The sequence below is a fragment of the Eumetopias jubatus genome, unplaced genomic scaffold, assembly GCF_037043125.1.
Source record: "Eumetopias jubatus isolate StellerSeaLion01/CBP00866 unplaced genomic scaffold, mEumJub1_p1.0 scaffold_7, whole genome shotgun sequence".
NCBI lineage: Eukaryota > Metazoa > Chordata > Mammalia > Carnivora > Otariidae > Eumetopias > Eumetopias jubatus.
Window position 1 is genome coordinate 119,751,988 of NW_028274813.1, and position 7,020 is coordinate 119,759,007.

Here is a 7,020-nt window from a genome sequence, read left to right on the forward strand (position 1 = left end):
ATGTGTTTCTTGTTATAAGAAATGATTACTCTGCACACAAGAGAAAGTTCCCATGTCTTCAATGAGTTGCCAATTATGTCACATTTTGTGATGAAGCCCTTATGACTAATATACAAATACTTGCCTTCGAAAAGTAGAATATAACATGGAAGATAGAGAAGAAAAATGATTTTATCTAAACGACAGAAGACCTATTTTTTAAAAAACAAGCCTGAGATTATGGAAAGGAGAGGTGACTCACAACAATCTGCCAAGTAAACTGTTGCTGTAGTTTATAATTTTGGCCATACCACTCCTGAGAAATCTGATCACAGTATTTCGGGTTTAAGACAGGAATCTATGCAAATACATTTAGCTACTATAGTTTTCTAGACTTTCAATTGAGATGTTTCTCCCCTTCTTCCCTTTCTTCTTCCTCCCCCTCCTCTTCTTCTTCTCTTTCTTCTTCTTCTTCTTCTTCTTCTTCTTCTTCTTCTTCTTCTTCTTCTTCTTCTTCTTCTTCTTCTTCTTCTTCTTCTTCTTCTTCTTCTCTTCTCTTCCTACCCTCTCCTCTCCCTCCTTCTTTTTCTTCTCTTTCTTCTGCTAATGATGATGATAATGATGATGAAGAAATAGGAAACCATCTATAATAATACTCAATTCTAAGAACAGCTCCAATTAGCAATAATCGCGCCTCGGATAAACCTCATTGGCTACGATACTGCCACTGCGCAAAGCTCTAAGAACAACTCCAATGTATAAATCAGAAAAAAAAATTCATCATACATGCAATGCTACCAAGAATGGACTCAAGGAGGACCAGCCGAGAACATTTATAATCTTACAGGTATGAACTATGGATAAATGGCAAGTCTCAGTAGCTACCCACTAATGTGCCTTTCTTAGGGCGGCCAGGACCGGCAATAATGACAGCCTCTAAACAGGGGCATAGAGAGAACACAGATCTAATACCTAGAACCAAACTCCACGAAAATAGGAGTACATCAATAGTACCCGGTTTTAGCTGAAAGTTTGTATAGAAAACATCTTGAATAAGACTGGAGAATAATCAGTTGCTAGGCAGGGATTTTGATAGCTTGAAGAGTCAGAGTAGTGACTCAGGTAACTCTGGGCTACCAAAATAAACACATCAAAGTAAAAACTTGAGAAGATAATCAGAACATGACTTCTGTGTTAGGAACTCTCTTCTTGATTCTACCAGCCACTGGATCCCTGATCTTACAAACTAAAAGTTTCATTAGATTGATTTACCCCAAAATTTCTCTCCTCGATCTCTAAAACATCAAAATAGGAATGCGAACAAACTGCAGTCAATCCGTCAATCAATAAAACACCCTGCATTAACCCTGATATACAATATTCACTATTTTTGAATGAGCAGTCACAACAAAACATATTTATGAACAAACATTTGAAAAGATTCAGCAATAGAGAAAAGAACCATCTGATATCTCAGGGATATACTTTTTCTTTGAAAGACTATAACCTGAAAGAAAATGCTCAAGAATCTCTCATTTCATTTATGAAACTATAGCATAGAGTCATGGAGAAGGAAGAATATAGGACCAGTACAGTGCTCACTATACAGATGGAAAATGTATCGTTAAATTGACTATAAGAGGCAATGATGCCAAATTTAATGTAATAATTAACATTCTTGATTTCATGAAACAGAGCAGATTAACCTGAAGCACTTATTGACTGAATATCTGGAATGAGTTTCATTTCAGGCGTGGCCTGATTCTGAAACTCAGATGACATCATCCACTTTATCTATTCTGCAACTTTACTTGTTTCAGCTTTTCTTTTACTTGGGCCCCAGATCTTTCTTTCTCTACCCAGACTTTCAAAGTATATGGCAAGACACTCTTCAGAAGTCCCAGGCCTATATGCTTTTCAGCTCATAATCCTAAAAGAGAAGAAAAAAACTCAAGTTCCCCCAAAATATCCCAGGGAAAACTCTGGCCTGGGAAAATGTCACATACCCCTATCTGAAAATATCACTAAGTCCTTTGGGATGCAGTACTATGATTGTCAAATGCACATCTGGGATTGGAGTTTGGTACCATAATTCACAGCCTACCGGCCCTCCATGGGACCAAGAAGTTTCTAAGAGACCCGGAATAGGTGCAATAGTTTCTAATGCTTGCCTTGAGCTATATTCACCACAACGTGCTACTTTGTGAAACCCAAAGAAATTAGTCAATGAATTAAAACACATCGTTATTAAATTTTGCAGAACTCAAGGAATGGGGGACATAAAGAGATGAAAATAACCAGAAGATAAGACATGTGGAATTTAACGTGAAAGATCAGTGTCCATAAAAGAGGAATCCAGAAAGAGAGAGGAGCACATATGGAGAAGGGGCAGTCAGCTAAGCCAGAGCTGGATTCCACAACTCAGAATGCCATGTGGATTGTCAGCCCTGGGGCCGCTTTCTGTGGCTTCTCACCGATATCTGGGGAAACTGGACACCAACAGCACAACATATGGAGTTGAAATGAGAGAACTCTCTCATTTTTTTTAATAGTACAATTTGCTTTTGTTCTTGAAACTGAAAAAGTGTATTTTTCTAAAAAGTCAGGAAGGTTTAATTTATCTTCTCCAAAACCAAGAGTTGTGCAAAAAGAAAGAAAGAAAGAAAGAAGGAAAGAAAGAAAGAAAGAAAGAAAGAAAAGAAAGAAAGAAAGAAAGAAAGAAAGAAAGAAAGAAAGAAAGAAAGAAAGAAAGAAAGAAAGAAAGAAAACAAAACGTAGTGTCTTGACACCATTCACCGACGTTCTTCTGTGGAATAACCAGAGCACCACCCTGGGAAACGTGCGGGCTACCAGTTGCCATTCTTCAAAATGTCGGAGAGCAGTCAGACCGCGAGGAAAACAAGCTTTGCCTGTGTTCGGAGGATCTTGGCTTCCAAATGAAGTGTTATAGGGAAGAGTTGGTAGTAGGAAACTGCCAGCAGACGTTCATATTAGGAATATTTTTTTTAAAAAATGATTTCCTTTTTCCTTAGTTCAAAATTGCAGACTCCTAGACACCTTCTTGGGCAATATACCCATAGAGACTCTCCTAGAAATCAGGAATTAGAATGGGTGGTAAATGAGAACTAGAATAGTTGGTACCAGCGGGCAGAGAGGGACACATGGAAACCTGCTGACATGGTCTATTAATAGACTTTATTTCCAAGTTTGGAAACAAAATTCTCTTAATATCTGTGGATAAGTGAAGAGGAGAAAATCAAGAAGGAACCTATGAAAATATATAGCAGAGCACGGGAAAGGAATACACATTCAGAAGGCACATGGGAAGAGTGCTATTATGATTTCCTTTGGTATTCAAAAGGGAAGTTTTAGAAACTTTTCTTTGCATGATGAAAAGAATTTAAGTAGATACAGAAATTCTGAAATAAAACCACAATGGGCTGAAATGGAAAGATGAGCACAAAGGCCATGAATACATGGGTAGAGGTAAAGATGATCACAACCCAAGACTGTGCAACATTGAATTGTTCGTTGGAGGCGTTAAAAATTGAGATGATACCAAGACTAATGAGATGAGTAAGATGGAAGGCAATTTTGTAACTCTCTCTTTCAGACTTTAGGGGACACAGCTGAGATAGGAGATCATGAGAGAGAAGGCTCTAAATATGAATAACAGCTAACGCATCCTCAACAGATAGAAGATTACTTCTAGAGAAGGTACTAGAAGGTAGAAGGAATCCTCCACAAAGATATAATAGGAGAAACTTTTTTTCTGAACTGAAGAAAATGAATAAAAATTCACTGAAAGAGGGTGGAAGGAAGAATACACACCGATCCCCATAGAAAGCAGAAAGAAAAAAAGAAATAACTGAGATAAAATAATTATTAAAATGGGAAATAAGAAAAATTAAAAGGAAGATAAAATGGATAGCTTTTTCTGCAATGAATCTGAAACCAAAATGCACAATAAGCAATTTTAGGAATAAAAACAAGGGCGTGACTAAAGAAAAATTCAGTAGAAATTTTGAAAAGAAAACGAACATGGTTCACATTCCAGGCAACTCAATGTAAAGGGAGCCTCTCTTGGGTTCGGTGGGAGTCACTTTTTAAAGTACAAAGATACTTTTAAAGGACAAAGTGAAATTCTAACAAGTGTCCAGGCAGAAATAAAATAAATTATTACTTACTCAGTCACATAAATCAGGATGCCCCACCCTTCTCTAGAGCAATGATCATTTTAGAAATAAAATAGGGCAACTCTAGGTGTCTTGGAGGAGAACAAAAATGTTGTGATATTTCAGTATATCCGTTCAGGATCTTTCATTGTGTCCCACCACGTTTGGTGGGAGCAGAGACACCCCAGCCGTGTAGGGGCTCACAAAATACATCATGCATTTCACTTGGAGATTTTATTTCAACAGGTGACCCTCCTAAAGAGATGAAGCACATCTCTGAATTTCAGAAGCCGACTTCCATAGCATGAAATGTCTGATATTGGCTGCTGAGACCAATTCCATGAGGCTAAACCGAAGTAATCCCGTGGCTACCGTTAAAAAAATATATATTCTTAAAATGTTGTTCTTTGAACTAGTTACTGCAAAACAAAGATACTATCTCACTATTTGAAATAGTATTGAATCACCCTGATAGAGAAAGCTGATAGCTTTTGTTCCAGGAGGATCAGACTCTCAGCTCATCACAAGCATCACAGATAATCTGTAACTCACCCAGAATATTTTGGTCCCTCCCTCAAGGGTTGGCACCTGGTTATCTGTGCTCTGATCCATGCCTCTGCTCTCCCTACAAATGAATCATTAAGATTACCTGATAAGGTTTTTAATGATAGATTCTAAGGACTCACACTGGAAACTCAAATCCAGCAGCTCTCTGATGAAAATCTCTCTGCCTCTGTCTCTGTCTCTCTCTCCCCCATTATCTTTGAAAGCCACCCATGAAGTTCCAGGAGGCCAGCCAGGTCTAGGTACTGCTACTTCAGAGTCCCTACTGGGGACCGAAGACAGGGACATAGCTGCGCTTGCAACCCGGGATCTAGCTGTTGGACCGACAGAAGTCCACCCAGGGATGCGCCCTGCTCCTTGGTTTGGGAGGAGAGAGGCAGGAATCCAAAGGACTACAGCATGTTTGAGACGTTTTTCAAGACTCAAGGGTTGATGAGGGGAAGAATTAATTAGGAGGAGGAAAACTGAGAACAGATGTTCAAGAGCTTGCACACGGAAAATGTGAAATCAGAGGTGACACCTGCTGGGTGTGCAGAGAGTGAGCTGGGGAGGCAGTCCATAGGTGAGATCGTAAAGCAATTGTAAACCAATGCTGGGCTTTTTTGAGCTTGAGTTAAGGAGTAGAATGAGTCTGTTGTTCACCACAGAGCTGCTTGGATGATTTCTGACCTGTCCCTGCTCATCTTCTTTAAACCAGAAAGTTTCAGAGAAGATTCTCAGTGCGAAGAGAGGGAGGTCAGGCAGCTGAGGCCAAATGCCTTGGCTCTTGAGATGACCCTGCCCCTATTCCCAAGGTTTTTATGAACAGCGAGGGATAGAACAAGGAAATATTGTGTGTCCACAAAGTAGAAATTGAGACATGGCCCACACAAAACAGTCCAGGGGGATATGGAATATCTGAGAAAGGCAAAACTAGACTGAGAAATTATGTCTGCCAGAAAAAGAAAAACTTGTTCCAGTTACAAATGAAAACAATATTTTTGTTTTTTTTTTTTCTAGAAATGTAAAGAGACTGATGGGACATGTGATTTCACTTCTAAAGGGGAGTTCAAAAAAGGAAATTTAGGAAAATCTCTGGAAAGAAAATTAGAAGGAGTGGAAATACCATTTTCTGAAGGAATGCGTGTGCAATGAATGATGGTAAAAATCCACACTAGTCTGAGCGTTCTGGTACAACAGTGTGCTCGAGAGAAAGTAGGATCCAGAATCTGGGATAGCATGGGTGATGGGTGGCAGAGAAACATCCTGAATGAAACAGCAGAAGCTGTTGGTCCCTGAGATTTATAATCGTTCCTCCGAGGCAGGGAGGAGCCTCTGAATTCCGCAAAGCTCACAGTTTCCAAAGACGAAGACAAAGAGAAGGAGTTACCCAGCAGAAAATCTGCCCCCAGTGATAGGAAAGGCCAAGGAAACTTGATATAATAGGAGGTATTAAACCAGATGGAGAAATAGATTCTAAGACTGAGCTAAGAGAGTCTTAGTGAGTCTCAGCTGTTTAATGAAAGCACATGTCAATTTGCTAACTGAGTAACATTTTTCTTCCTTTAAGATGATACATTTGAAAAGTGAAGGGAGAGGCAGAGAAAAACTCCCTCATGTTTCAAGTGCAATCTATTTCACTTGTTACGCCGCATAAAGAATGTCCTTATGGGAAACAAACAACTCTTCAGGGACATTATTACAAATCTTCAGTTAGTTACTTCTTTGGGCTGGAGTGAAAAAGAACGAGCATCAAGTATGGACCCCTCACCTTCCCTGTGCTGGAGGTAAAGAGATATCAGACCGTGGGAATATCATTCATTCATTCAAGGCACGTTGGCGGAGAGTCACCTGTGTGCCGAATCCGGTGTCGGACACAAAGAAATCAAAGACCAATAGGAAACCAAACCTCGATGAGCTTGCTGAGTGGGAGTAATGCCATAATTAGGATTTAATGTGATCAAAGACAGAGCATTCCAAACAGGTATAAGAAAATAAAGTCCTTAATCCAGCAGAAGGGGAAGCGATTGACCACCAGTCGAGGTCCCCTTAGCTGGAGATCCCAGTCATGTTTAGAGTCAGATAGCAAGGCTTTCAGTGATTTGGGGGGGGGGGGGGAACTTGAGACTTTTGGCACAAGATTATTTCTAGGACTCTGCAGGACAGACCCAGAAGAAACAGATGAGTGGGCGCCTCCTCAGTCCATGTGCTTCTGGTCGGTCCCACTCTAATTTCTCTCCATGCTGCTGCCGCCATAATCTGGTTTTGGACAGAAGGGGAGCAACTCATTCTCTCATGTAGGTGGGGAGACGTTGAGGAATGG

The 7,020-nt window shown here is 40.0% G+C and overlaps 1 pseudogene; it reads right to left on the reverse strand.

The window, feature by feature from the left end:
- Nucleotides 1-652: 652 nt before the first annotated feature.
- On the reverse strand, nucleotides 653-718 carry LOC114198142 (U4 spliceosomal RNA; annotated as a pseudogene).
- Nucleotides 719-7,020: the final 6,302 nt, after the last annotated feature.